The sequence below is a fragment of the Mytilus edulis genome, chromosome 12, assembly GCF_963676685.1.
Source record: "Mytilus edulis chromosome 12, xbMytEdul2.2, whole genome shotgun sequence".
NCBI classification, from domain to species: domain Eukaryota; kingdom Metazoa; phylum Mollusca; class Bivalvia; order Mytilida; family Mytilidae; genus Mytilus; species Mytilus edulis.
The window spans coordinates 78,070,302-78,085,698 of record NC_092355.1 but is presented as its reverse complement, the minus strand read 5'-3'; the positions used below and the strand labels follow the sequence as shown (position 1 = coordinate 78,085,698).

Below are 15,397 nucleotides of genomic sequence, written 5' to 3'. Positions count from 1 at the left end.
ATTGAATGTACACATAAGACATGTACAATGAGACTAAATACATGATTTCCTTTAAAAAAAAGGGCAAGGTATTATGATCCAATTATAACCGATAGTCGGTTGGTTGCTGTCACCGATTGTAATAGATAATCGGTTGGTAATTTCAACTGATTATCCAACACTAACATTAGGCATCTATATACAAAGTATGAAGCATCCAGGTCTTCAACCTTCTAAAATATGAAGCTTTTAAGACATAAGCCGCCGTCGGATCAATATCCCTATGTCGAGCTTTCTGCGACTTAAGTCGCAGGCTCGACAAAAATTGTTAACCTTCAAAAAATTATTTTTTTATAGAATCATGAACTAGATTTGGCATATCCTTGATTTTTCTTTCTTGTAGTGTTTTCTGGACTTTGACCTTTGTCCTTTTAAAGACATGTAGTACACTTAGTCCTTTAGTTGCCCCTACTTTTGTCCTTTTGGAGACATGTAGTTGTGTTTCATTCACTTAGTCCTTTAATTGCCTTTTGAAGACATGCAATTGTGTTTCATTCACTTAGTCTTTTGATTGCCTTTTGAAGACATGTAATTGTGTTTCATTCACTTAGTCCTTTAATTGCCTTTTGAAGACATGTAATTGTGTTTCATTCACTTAGTCCTTTAATTGCCTTTTGAAGACATGTAATTGTTTTTCATTCACTTAGTCCTCTAATTGCCCCTTGGTACTGACTCATCCTTTTTTATATCAGCTAGTAGAAATCTCTCTATTAACTTACATAAAGAGATACATATATAAATGTATGTAGACTGAATAAATGTAGATGTGGGATATAATAAAGCAATGAGAATGTAACCTAACAAGAAAAAAAGTATGTTGTATCAGTCGGCTCTTTATACCATAAAATAGATTGGTCTTATTCAACTCACATGAACTTAACAATGGCAAGGGGAGATAACTTCTGTATTATTTTTTTTTATGTAGAAAAATTGTCCCAATATTTTTTTCAAATAACTCTACAGACCTACTTAGAGTTACAAATAAACAAGGATTATGAAGGTACTACATAAATAACACACTATCTCCCACCACTCACTTTTAGAATCTTTTTTTCACCTTCCACCTTGCTTTGTCCCAGTTTTGTATTTTTTTGTTTTTGGAATTAGTTTGGTAGTTCACTTAGAATTCTACTAGTTTTTACTTGTATCTAATTGTACACTAATGGGGAACAAAACTACAAATGACAAGAAGACTATTAAGTAAATCTTACCTCATTCCAACTGTCCATTATAGCCTAAAAATAGAAAAGTAAAGTTATATTTAATATATACTGTTGAGTTTTAATTGAGGTATTTGTGTTATTGTCAATTGAAAAAAACATGATCACTAAAAAATACTGACCTAATATTTCTATCTTCTTATTTCATTCAAATAATATATAATAGCATTGAAACAGTGATTTATCTCAACTTTTCTGCACTATTTAAAGTTAATGAACTGAACTCAAAACCTTAAAAATCTAATCACATACCTGAATGAGGTACAAATGTATTCTACAAGCAGGATGTGACTCTTTCCATCAAACACCAGAACATGTATTGCACTTTCCCAGATCTAAAAATTTCAAGTTTTATTTACCAGCATTAAGACACACATAAAGAACAATATTAAATATCATATTGCAGCTTTTCAAAACACTGTCTATGATCAACTATTCCAGTCACATTAAATTCAATCATTTTTTATTCTGTATGTGCCTGTCCACAGCCAGGACCTATAACGTAGTGGATGTAGTTAGAAGCTGTGTACCATATTTGTTTTTCCTTCATTGTTGTAGTACAAAGTAGGCTGTTGATGTTTTCTTTTGAAATGTTTCACATTTTATCATACCATGTCTTTTTATAGATGATTATATGGTATGGGTTTTGGCTTTTGCTCATTGTTGAAGGCTATTGGACGACCTGTAATTGTTTATATCTTTGTCCTATGGTCTAGGAATAATTGTATCATTGTTTATCATACCACACCTCCTTAGGTAACTTCAAACTAGACAAATAGACTTGTGTCGCTGCATGCAAGTGATAGGCCATTTCTGGAATCATGTCTTTCACCGGAAAATATCCTCAATTTCGCACCCTTTTGTGACATCATTTACCAGATAGAAGGTGGGCCTGTATCCCTGCTCTATTAAAGTTTCAAGCATTTTCAGAATCGTCATTCTGCAGAGTAGTTTAGAAACAATTTATTTTCCGTAAGTACGCAATCTTAATTCCCATACCACTTAAGGGAGGGTCACCAACTTATTAAATTTTAATTTTCCAAATATTTTGTGCAATATACGATCAAACTTTTTCACCCGTTCGCTCAACATGTGTTAGAAGTGACGATGCCTACATTTTAGTTATGTGTTGATGGAAGTCATATGACAGATTCAACTAACTACCGTATCCCGGAACTGGCCTATTGAGGCAACATATTCACTGAGGCATAAATGATCATTCCCTTAAATCATTAATTATAAATTAAAGCCAAGAAAACTTTCATGAAAATTTTCTTTGTACAATGCACAACAGAAACTACAAGAATGTGTCCATAGTCATGATAGTACATGGATGCCCCACTAACACTATCATTTTCTATGTTCAGTGGACTGTGAAATTGGGGTCAAAACTCATAGGGAACATGTGTAAGAAGTTTCAAGTTGATAGGACTTCAACTTCATCAAAAAATAGCTTGACAAAAAGCTTTAACCTGAAGTGGAGCAGACACATTTTCTATGTTCAGTGGACCGTGAAATGGATTCAGCTCTAAATTTGGATTGTGATTAAATAGTTGACACAGCATAGGTTTCTGACACAGAATGAATGTGGTCTAATGAACTTTAAATATTTTTTTTTTTTTTTGCCTTTGAGCAATTAACTATGCTGTTGAATATTAATCCTCTCAAAAAAATGTTTGAAGAAATTTTCTTTTTATTTATGAAATCTGAAATGAGAAAAATTTACCCCCCCCCCCCCCCCATTTTTTTCACATCCCCCTTTCCCTCTTCCCAAAACTAATCTCAATTCAAATTTCTAATGGAGTTTGCAACAATAACTACTCATTTAAATACATCATAAAATATTAAAATGTAAAATAAAGTGCTTGTTATCACTGAATGGTAAAGATTGTTTTAATTTATCAGTTGGTAGTAAAAGTGAATATACATTGTATATTGTATAAAACAATGATTTAAGTTGATTCAACTACTATTTTGGACAAAGAAAGATAACTCCAATTGAAAATTTCTTGCTATTGCATAATATTGTGCAATTAGATATTTCTTGCTATTGCACAATACTGTGCAATTGAAAATATTTGCTATTGCACAATACTGTGCAATTGAAGATTTCGTGCTATTGCGCAATACTGTGCAATTGAAGATTTCTTGCTATTGCTGAATACTGTGCAATTGAAAATTTCTTGCTATTGCACAATACTTAATATAATAATTTTGGATCCTGATTTGAACCAACTTGAAAACTGGCCCATAATCAAAATTCAAAGTACATGTTTAGATTCAGCATATCAAAAAAGCCCAAGAATTCAATTTTTGTTAAAATCAAACTTAGTTTAATTTTGGACCCTTTGGACTTTAATGTAGACCAATTTGAAAATGGGACCAAAAATTAAGAATCTACATACACAGTTAGATTTGACATATCAAAGAACCCCAATTATTCAATTTTTGATGAAATCAAACAAAGTTTAATTTTGGACCCTGATTTGGACCAACTTGAAAACTGGTCCAATAATCAAAAATCTAAGTACATTTTTAGATTCAGCATATCAAAGAACCCCAAGGATTCATTTTTTGTTAAAATCGAACTAAGTTTAATTTTGGACCCTTTGGACCTTAATGTAGACCAATTTGAAAACTGGACCAAAAATTAAGAATCTACATACACAGTTAGATTCGGCATATCAAATAACCCCAATTATTCAATTTTTGATGAAATCAAACAAAGTTAAATTTTGGACCCTTTGGGCCCCTAATTCCTAAACTGTTGGGACCAAAACTCCCAAAATCAAACCCAACCTTCCTTTTATGGTCATAAACCTTCATTAAAATAAAGACCTTGTCATATGAGGTTATTTTTGATTTGTTGACTATATATTGACCTGTATACATCACCATTCTTACTTTGTTGGGTTGCTGTCTCATTGACATATATCTCACTTAGTAATATGATCCTATATAGTTCACATATAATGTACACTTACCTATAATAACTTGACTGGACAAGGATCACATTGACTGGACAAGGATCTCATTGACTGGACAAGTATCACATTGACTGGACAAGGATCACATTGACTGCATGGACAAGGATCACATTGACTGCATGGACAAGGATCACATTGACTGGACAAGGATCACATTGACTGGACAAGGATCACATTGACTGGACAAGGATCACATTGACTGGACAAGGATCACATTGACTGGACAAGGATCTACAAAATACAAATAATCGAAGTTCAAACTAAAGGTGTCACACCACCAATTACTCCCTCAAATTTAGAACGTATGTGAAAGTAGGCCTACTCGGACAAAAAATAGTGCATTTGATGTCATTGTTTACTTAAACTACCCAACAAATTTGCAGAAATGAAACTTTTGGTGAAAGAAAAATATATTAAGACCATTTTGAGCCCAAATTTACTTTTCTATGAGTTGACATTAAAAATTGAGGATTAATGCGCTCCATAGTATACTAATTTAAGATTCCAAGAAAACCAGGGGTTATTTTTAGTGGTACATCCATTCAGAAGGTCTCTTCTTTCTTATATGGCTTTAAAGGTATGCTGAAAATTGGCATGACGAAAGGTGATATCTGTACGATTCAGGACATACCTGGTTTGTAAGAGGTTAAACTTGAGATAAAAAATTTAGAAAGCTATGAAAATTGCAAAATTTGGTTGTACAGATAGGGACTTTTAATTGGTGGTCTGACACCTTTAAGCAAAATGCGGTGAAACATCAAAATCAGAAAACAATTGTTTTTTTTTTGTCTTAACTGATCATTTGAGATAATAGTAGCAACATTTCAATCTTTTTGGTAGCAAAATGTCACATATTGCAAATTTTGAGTTTGTGCTATTTTTAGCTTTTCCCACCCTGACAATCTGCTTTTATATAAAAAATGTCCTAAATAATGTTATAAATGCACAGAAAGTTATTCTGTGGTGTTAAACATTGAAACATAGGTTGTTTACTCCCCCCAAACAAATTTTGTCATGCAGATTTAATGAAATTATTTGATTTTTACCCCTTATATCATTGCGTCATAATATGTACTTGGCAGATAGCATAGCCTAATGTAAACACTACAGAAACTCACAAAAGTACCATTTATTATTCCAAATGAAATTTTATATCTTAAATTTATTAACTGATGTAAATAAACACAGTTAAATGACCATGACTGCACTTTTGATCAATTTGTAGTACTTTACTGACACCAGATGAAACTAGAGGCTCCAAAGAGCCTGTGTCGCTCACCTTGGTCTATGTGAATATCAAACAAAGGAAGCAGATGGATTCATGACAAAATTGTGTTTTGGTGATGGTGAAGTGTTTGTAAATCTTACTTTACTAAACAGTCTTGCTGCAGTGGAAAATGTTAATAAAAATTTACAAATTTTATGAAAATTGTTAAAAATTGACTATAAAGGACAATAACTCCTTAGGGGGTCAATTGACCATTTCGGTCAGGTTGACTTATTTGTAAATCTTACTTTGCTGAACATAATTGCTGTTTACAGTTTATCTGTATCTATAATAATATTCAAGATAATAACCAAAAACAGCAAAATTTCCTTAAAATTACCAATTCAGGGGCAGCAACCCAACAATGGGTTGTCAGATTCATCTGAAAATTACAGGGCAGATAGATCTTCATCTGATAAACAGTTTTACCACCTGTCAGATTTGCTCTAAATGCTTTGGTTTTTGAGGTATAAGCCAAAAACTGCCTTTTACCCCTATGTTCTATTTTAGCTGTGGCGGCCATCTTGATTTGATGGTCCAGTCACTGGACACATTTTTAAAACTAGATACCCCAAAGATGATTGTTGCCAAGTTTGGATTAATTTGGCCAAGTAGTTTCAGAGGAGAAGATTTTTGTAAAAGATAACTAAGATTTACGAAAAATGGTTAAAAATTGACTATAAAGGGCAATAACTCCTAAAGGGGTCAACTGACCATTTCGGTCATGTTGACTTATTTGTAAATCCTACTTTGCTAAACATTATTGCTGTTTACAGTTTATCTCTATCTATAATAATAGTTATCAAAAGTACCAGGATTATAATTTTATACGCCAGACGCGCGTTTCGTCTAAATAAGACTCATCAGTGACGCTCAGATCAAAATAGTTAAAAAGCCAAATAAATACAAAGTTGAAGAGCATTGAGGATCCAAAATTCCAAAAAGTTGTGCCAAATACGGCTAAGGTAATCTACTCCTGGGGTAAGAAAATCCTTAGTTTTTTCGAAAAATTCAAAGTTTTGTAAACAGAAAATTTATAAACATGACCATATAATTGATATTCATGTCAACACCGAAGTGCTGACTACTGGGCTGGTGATACCCTCGGGGACGAAACGTCCACCAGCAGTGGCATCGACCCAGTGGTGTAAATAGTTATCAAAAGTACCAGGATTATAATTTTATACGCCAGACGCGCGTTTCGTCTAAATAAGACTCATCAGTGACGCTCAGATCAAAATAGTTAAAAAGCCAAATAAATACAAAGTTGAAGAGCATTGAGGATCCAAAATTCCAAAAAGTTGTGCCAAATACGGCTAAGGTAATCTACTCCTGGGGTAAGAAAATCCTTAGTTTTTTCGAAAAATTCAAAGTTTTGTAAACAGAAAATTTATAAACATGACCATATAATTGATATTCATGTCAACACCGAAGTGCTGACTACTGGGCTGGTGATACCCTCGGGGACGAAACGTCCACCAGCAGTGGCATCGACCCAGTGGTGTAAATAGTTATCAAAAGTACCAGGATTATAATTTTATACGCCAGACGCGCGTTTCGTCTAAATAAGACTCATCAGTGACGCTCAGATCAAAATAGTTAAAAAGCCAAATAAATACAAAGTTGAAGAGCATTGAGGATCCAAAATTCCAAAAAGTTGTGCCAAATACGGCTAAGGTAATCTACTCCTGGGGTAAGAAAATCCTTAGTTTTTTCGAAAAATTCAAAGTTTTGTAAACAGAAAATTTATAAACATGACCATATAATTGATATTCATGTCAACACCGAAGTGCTGACTACTGGGCTGGTGATACCCTCGGGGACGAAACGTCCACCAGCAGTGGCATCGACCCAGTGGTGTAAATAGTTATCAAAAGTACCAGGATTATAATTTTATACGCCAGACGCGCGTTTCGTCTAAATAAGACTCATCAGTGACGCTCAGATCAAAATAGTTAAAAAGCCAAATAAATACAAAGTTGAAGAGCATTGAGGATCCAAAATTCCAAAAAGTTGTGCCAAATACGGCTAAGGTAATCTACTCCTGGGGTAAGAAAATCCTTAGTTTTTTCGAAAAATTCAAAGTTTTGTAAACAGAAAATTTATAAACATGACCATATAATTGATATTCATGTCAACACCGAAGTGCTGACTACTGGGCTGGTGATACCCTCGGGGACGAAACGTCCACCAGCAGTGGCATCGACCCAGTGGTGTAAATAGTTATCAAAAGTACCAGGATTATAATTTTATACGCCAGACGCGCGTTTCGTCTAAATAAGACTCATCAGTGACGCTCAGATCAAAATAGTTAAAAAGCCAAATAAATACAAAGTTGAAGAGCATTGAGGATCCAAAATTCCAAAAAGTTGTGCCAAATACGGCTAAGGTAATCTACACTTGGGGTAAGAAAATCCTTAGTTTTTTCGAAAAATTCAAAGTTTTGTAAACAGAAAATTTATAAACATGACCATATAATTGATATTCATGTCAACACCGAAGTGCTGACTACTGGGCTGGTGATACCCTCGGGGACGAAACGTCCACCAGCAGTGGCATCGACCCAGTGGTGTAAATAGTTATCAAAAGTACCAGGATTATAATTTTATACGCCAGACGCGCGTTTCGTCTAAATAAGACTCATCAGTGACGCTCAGATCAAAATAGTTAAAAAGCCAAATAAATACAAAGTTGAAGAGCATTGAGGATCCAAAATTCCAAAAAGTTGTGCCAAATACGGCTAAGGTAATCTACTCCTGGGGTAAGAAAATCCTTAGTTTTTTCGAAAAATTCAAAGTTTTGTAAACAGAAAATTTATAAACATGACCATATAATTGATATTCATGTCAACACCGAAGTGCTGACTACTGGGCTGGTGATACCCTCGGGGACGAAACGTCCACCAGCAGTGGCATCGACCCAGTGGTGTAAATAGTTATCAAAAGTACCAGGATTATAATTTTATACGCCAGACGCGCGTTTCGTCTAAATAAGACTCATCAGTGACGCTCAGATCAAAATAGTTAAAAAGCCAAATAAATACAAAGTTGAAGAGCATTGAGGATCCAAAATTCCAAAAAGTTGTGCCAAATACGGCTAAGGTAATCTACTCCTGGGGTAAGAAAATCCTTAGTTTTTTCGAAAAATTCAAAGTTTTGTAAACAGAAAATTTATAAACATGACCATATAATTGATATTCATGTCAACACCGAAGTGCTGACTACTGGGCTGGTGATACTATTCAAGATAATAACCAAAAACAGCAAAATTTCCACAAAATTACCAATTCAGGGGCAGCAACCCAACAACGGGTTAACTGATTCATCAGAAAATTTCAGGGCAGATAGATCTTGACCTGATAAACATTTTTACCCCATGTCAGATTTCCTCTAAATGCTTTGGTTTTTGAGTTATAAGCCAAAAACTGCATTTTACCCCTATGTTCTATTTTTAGCCGTGGCGGCCATCTTGGTTGGTTGACCGAGTCACGCCACACACTTTTTAAACTAGATACCCCAATGATGATTGTGGCCAAGTTTGGTTCAATTTGGCTTAGTTGTTTCAGAGGAGAAGATTTTTGTAAAAGATAACCAAGATTTACGAAAAATGGTTAAAAATTGACTATAAAGGACAATAACTCCTTAGGGGATCAATTGACCATTTCAGTCATGTTGACTTATTTGTAAATCTTACTTTGCTGAACATAATTGCTGTTTACAGTTTATCTGTATCTATAATAATATTCAAGATAATAACCAAAAACATCAAAATTTCCTTAAAATTACCAATTCAGGGGCAGCAACCCAACAATGGGTTGTCAGATTCATCTGAAAATTACAGGGCAGATAGATCTTGATCTGATAAACAGTTTTACCACCTGTCAGATTTGCTCTAAATGCTTTGGTTTTTGAGGTATAAGCCAAAAACTGCCTTTTACCCCTATGTTCTATTTTAGCTGTGGCGGCCATCTTGATTTGATGGTCCGGTCACTGGACACATTTTTAAAACTAGATACCCCAAAGATGATTGTTGCCAAGTTTGGATTAATTTGGCCAAGTAGTTTCAGAGGAGAAGATTTTTGTAAAAGATAACTAAGATTTACGAAAAATGGTTAAAAATTGACTATAAAGGGCAATAACTCCTAAAGGGGTCAACTGACCATTTCGGTCATGTTGACTTATTTGTAAATCCTACTTTGCTAAACATTATTGCTGTTTACAGTTTATCTCTATCTATAATAATATTCAAGATAATAACCAAAAACAGCAAAATTTCCACAAAATTACCAATTCAGGGGCAGCAACCCAACAACAGGTTAACTGATTCATCTGAAAATTTCAGGGCAGATAGATCTTGACCTGATAAACATTTTTACCCCATGTCAGATTTCCTCTAAATGCTTTGGTTTTTGAGTTATAAGCCAAAAACTGCATTTTACCCCTATGTTCTATTTTTAGCCGTGGCGGCCATCTTGGTTGGTTGACCGGGTCACGCCACACACTTTTTAAACTAGATACCCCAATGATGATTGTGGCCAAGTTTGGTTCAATTTGGCTTAGTTGTTTCAGAGGAGAAGATTTTGTAAAAGATAACTAAGATTTACGAAAAATGGTTAAAAATTGACTATAAAGGGCAATAACTCCTAAAGGGGTCAACTGACCATTTCGGTCATGTTGACTTATTTGTAAATCCTACTTTGCTAAACATTATTGCTGTTTACAGTTTATCTCTATCTATAATAATATTCAAGATAATAACCAAAAACAGCAAAATTTCCACAAAATTACCAATTCAGGGGCAGCAACCCAACAACGGGTTGACTGATTCATCTGAAAATTTCAGGGCAGATAGATCTTGACCTGATAAACAATTTGATTTCATGTCAGATTTCCTCTAAATGCTTTGGTTTTTGAGTTATAAGCCAAAAACTGCATTTTACCCCTATGTTCTATTTTTAGCCGTGGCGGCCATCTTGGTTGGTTGACCGGGTCACGCCACACATTTTTTAAACTAGATACCCCAATGATGATTGTGGCCAAGTTTGGTTCAATTTGGCCCAGTAGTTTCAGAGGAGAAGATTTTTGTAAAAGTTAACGACGACGGACGACGACGACGGACGACGGACACCAAGTGATGGGAAAAGCTCACTTGGCCCTTCGGGCCAGGTGAGCTAAAAAAGGGGAGTCAATATTCCTCGACACTTCAATACCTTGGATTTTTTACTAAATTCATTGCAAAAATTGTGGAAAGTCTTGAAAGTAGTAGAACAAACAAGGAAAAAACAGCAAACACTGATCTTGATATTGAAAGTTTATGTTCCTGTAGCCCAAAATGAAATTTTCAAGTATTTTCTATCAAAGACATACATTACAGTCAGTTTAAATTGAGCTGTGACATTTTTAATACAAGTCGCATAATGCTCAGATAGGCTGTTTTTAACTACAAATTGACTAAGGATTAAGAATAAAGCAAAATAAAAGATTTCTAATCAACTTTTTTGTCTCTTTAGGTGTCACACCACCAATTATTCCTTCAAATTTAGAACGTATGTGAAAGTAGGCATACTCGGACAAAAAATAGGGCATTTGATGTCATTGTTTACTTAAACTACCCAACAAATTTGCAGAAATGAAACTTTTGGTGAAAGAGAAATATATTAAGACCATTTTGAGCCCAAATTTACTTGTCTATGAGTTGACATTAAAAATTGAGGATTAATGCGCTCCATAGTATACTATTTTAAGATTTCAAGAAAACCAGGGGTTATCTTTAGTGGTACATCCATTCGGAAGGTCTCTTCTTTCTTATATGGCTTTAAAGGTATGCTGAAAATTGGCATGACGAAAGGTGATACCTGTACGATTCAGGACATACCTGGTTTGTAAGAGGTTAAACTTAAGATAAAAAATTTAGAAAGCTATGAAAATTGCAAAATTTGGTTGAACAGAAAGGGACTTTTAATTGGTGGTCTGACACCTTTGACAAGGCTAAAAAGAAAACACCAACAAACAACAGTACACAAAACACAAAATAAACAAGCATTCTGACATTATTGCATGGCATACATAGTCCCCTAGGACCCCTACCATTTAAAAAATCATTGTACTGGAACAAAATGTTAACTTGATCTATAACTTGTCATGGTTTAAACTATATAACAAAGACAAGTCAATATCTTCAAGCATGCATGCCGATTCAAAGTGTGGAAAACTGATTATTTAAGTAAATTTTCGAAGATCAAGGACCATAACTCTGCACAAAACCATCAGACCGGAACAAAATTTCAGTTTGATCTGTAACTTGTCATGATAAAACTATAGACCAATTATCAAATCAATATCTTCAAGTATGACGAAACAAAGTGAGGAAAACTGATTATTTAAGTGAATTTTCAAAGTCCAAGGACCACAACTCTGTACAAAATCATCAGACCAGAACTTAATTCGAACTTGATCTGTAACATGTCATTATGAAGCAATAAACCAAATATTAAATCAATATCTTCAAGCACAAAGAAAACAAGCATGGCAATACATAGTCCCCTACCGGTTAAAAAAATCATTGTAATGGAACGAAATTCTAACTTGATCTATAACTTGTCATGGTGTAAACTACATAAAATAACAAACAAACCTACCACTTAATTCTTCAAACAATATACTAAAGAGAAGGGAAAAAATCCAAAATGTCATTTATCTTAATACAATGTCTTTTAAAAAATGAGTTATTTCCCTTTGAACAGAAATCTATTAATTAATAAGTATTTCATCAAAAATTTAATTCTAGGGAAAGGGCTTTAACTGAACAAGGAGAAAAGCTAAAATCGAACTTGACCTGTAACTTGTCATAATAAAACAATACACCAAATATCAAATCAATATCTTCAAGCATGAAGAAAAAAGTCTGGAAACTTATTTGCCAGACTGACAGACAGATGGACAGACAGACAGACGAACAGAGTGCAAACCTAAAGTCTCCTTCGACTTCGTCAGTAGGGGACTAATAAACAGCTGCGCCACGAGCGCATGATATGCCCGTCGTCTATTGAAAAAAATCATTAAAAAATGTTTCGAATAACGCGAGGGTTGTTCAGGAAGTCATGCTAGGTATATCTTGACTCATTCCTTATTCCTGCTCAATAGGAAGTTTATATAAGAGACAGACAAAAAATTGCTCACAACATGTTTTGTATGTTTTTTACCAAAAAGCTCAATAAAAATTCAATAACTCAAAAATAAAATAAAGAATCATCACAAAAAAGTATACAGATCTTCAGATTAATATAACTAAGACATGTAAAAAGTGTGTAAAGATTTAAGCAATAATCATAAATCGTTTTTGAGATACGGTACGACATGTGAAAAAAACACACCCACACAAAGTCCCGTAACTGAAAAAGTTTTAATCTTATTTTCGCCAAAAAGTATACAGATCGTTTGATCATCATAAGAAACAACTATGTTAATTTTAATAAAATTTGGATAAATTGTTCTCAAGAAATGGTGCGACATGGTCAGACGGACGCCAGACATTAGTATACTATAATAGGTCCCGTCAAAATTTTGACGAGCATATAAAACCTGGAAAACTGATTTGCTGGTCTGACGAATGGACAGACAGACAGACATAGACAGACAGACATAGACAGACAGACATAGACAGACAGACAGACAGACGGAGTGCAAACCTAAAGTCCCCTTCGACTTTGTCGATAGAAAAATAAAAACCTTAAGACTGAGCAACACAAACCCCACCAAAAGTTTGTGGTGATCTCAGGTGCTCAGGAACGGTAAGCAGATCATTCTCCAAATGTGGCACTTGTGTTGCTCATGAATGTAAGTACAAACCCACTGATATGTCTATAATTTAAAGATGCTTGTCAATGGTTGAATACAATTTTGACCTCTTTCATTGAATGGTTGCTGTCCCATTAACATAAATATCCCAAGTTCACTTCATAGTCGAAAACTCTTATTTTTTTAAGCAATTTACATTGTAATGATTGCAATGTTTTGTTAGACATGTTAGTTTGGTAATCATATAGTTGTGTCACATATTTGTTTGTTTTCCATATAAATACATGTATAACAAAAGTAGATGAGTGCAAAATGTTAATCCTGTTAGCTCTTTATTATCTCCCCTTTAAGCATTTTAACATTGTAATGAAACGTCTTGAAAAATTGGTTTATTTATACAATTATACATTTTAACATTGTTAATTGAATTTCATTTGTTTTGATAAAATAAATAACATCTGAACATAACGATTCAATACAATTTGACTATAATATTCACTTACCTTTACTAAACGTGTATTAAATCGACTGGATTTGAATCAAATAAAAACGAACAGTAGATCTTTAAACTGAAAATATAAAATAGCTCAATTACAGTTTCAGATGAATATCGGTTGAACCATTTCTGAATATATTATGTAGATACTTTTTTAGCTTGTATCAAGTAACTTGTCTGTGTCATGAATGAAAGAGATATGACCTTCTGTATATAGTACCATACATAGCTCGGTGTAGGAGTTTTTAGGACAAATTCATAATAGCATGAAGGCCTGTTATTAGCAAGGCTGTCTAATGGGAGTTATTTTTGTGTCATGTCACTGTATTATTAGCCAGGCTGTCTAATGGGAGTTATTTTTGTGTCATGTCACTGTATTATTAGCCAGGCTGTCTAACGGGAGTTATTTATGAGTCATGTCACTGTATTATTAGCATGGCTGTCTAATATGAGTTATTTATGTGTCATGTCACTGTATTATTAGCATGGCTATCTAATTGGAGTTATTTTTGTGTCATGTCACTGTATTATTAGCAAGGCTGTCTAATGGGAGTTATTTTTGTGTCACTTCACTGTATTATTAGCCAGGCTGTCTAACAGGAGTTATTTATGTGTCATGTCACTGTATTATTAGCAAGGCTGTCTAATATGAGTTATTTTTGTGTCATGTCACTGTATTATTAGCAAGGCTATCTAATTGGAGTTATTTTTGTGTCATGTCACTGTATTATTAGCAAGGCTGTCTAATGGGAGTTATTTATGTGTCATGTCACTGTATTATTAGCAAGGCTGTCTAATATGAGTTATTTTTGTGTCATGTCACTGTATTATTAGCATGGCTATCTAATTGGAGTTATTTTTGTGTCATGTCACTGTATTATTAGCAAGGCTGTCTAATGGGAGTTATTTTTGTGTCACTTCACTGTATTATTAGCCAGGCTGTCTAACGGGAGTTATTTTTGTGTCATGTCACTGTATTATTAGCAAGGCTGTCTAATGGGAGTTATCTTTGTGTCACTTCACTGTATTATTAGCCAGGCTGTCTAATGGGAGTTATCTTTGTGTCACTTCACTGTATTATTAGCCAGGCTGTCTAATGGGAGTTATTTTTGTGTCATGTCACTGTATTATTAGCAAGGCTGTCTAATGGGAGTTATCTTTGTGTCACTTCACTGTATTATTAGCCAGGCTGTCTAATGGGAGTTATTTTTGTGTCATGTCACTGTATTATTAGCAAGGCTGTCTAATGGGAGTTTTTTTTGTGTCATGTCACTGTATTATTAGCCAGGCTGTCTAATTGGAGTTTTTTTTGTGTCATGTCACTGTATTATTAGCCAGGCTGTCTAATTGGAGTTATTTTTGTGTCACGTAACTGTATTATTAGCCAGGCTGTCTAATGGGAGTTATTTTTGTGTCACTACACTGTGTTATTAGCAAGGCTGTCTAATGGGAGTTATTTTTGTGTCACTTCACTGTGTTATTAGCAAGGCTGTCTAATGGGAGTTATTTTTGTGTCACGTCACTGTATTATTAGCTAGGCTGTCTAATATAGTTATTTTTGTATCATGTCACTGCATTATTAGCAAGGCTGT

General features: G+C 34.2%; 1 long non-coding RNA gene across 1 annotated transcript; it reads right to left on the bottom strand.

Annotated features, from left to right (window-relative positions):
* Positions 1–1,318: 1,318 nt before the first annotated feature.
* Positions 1,319–13,885, bottom strand: LOC139497225 (uncharacterized). Its single transcript, XR_011657720.1, has 3 exons — positions 13,813–13,885; positions 4,244–4,477; positions 1,319–1,594 (listed from the first exon to the last, which is right to left on the bottom strand). It is a non-coding gene; the product is annotated as an uncharacterized lncRNA (long non-coding RNA).
* Positions 13,886–15,397: the final 1,512 nt, after the last annotated feature.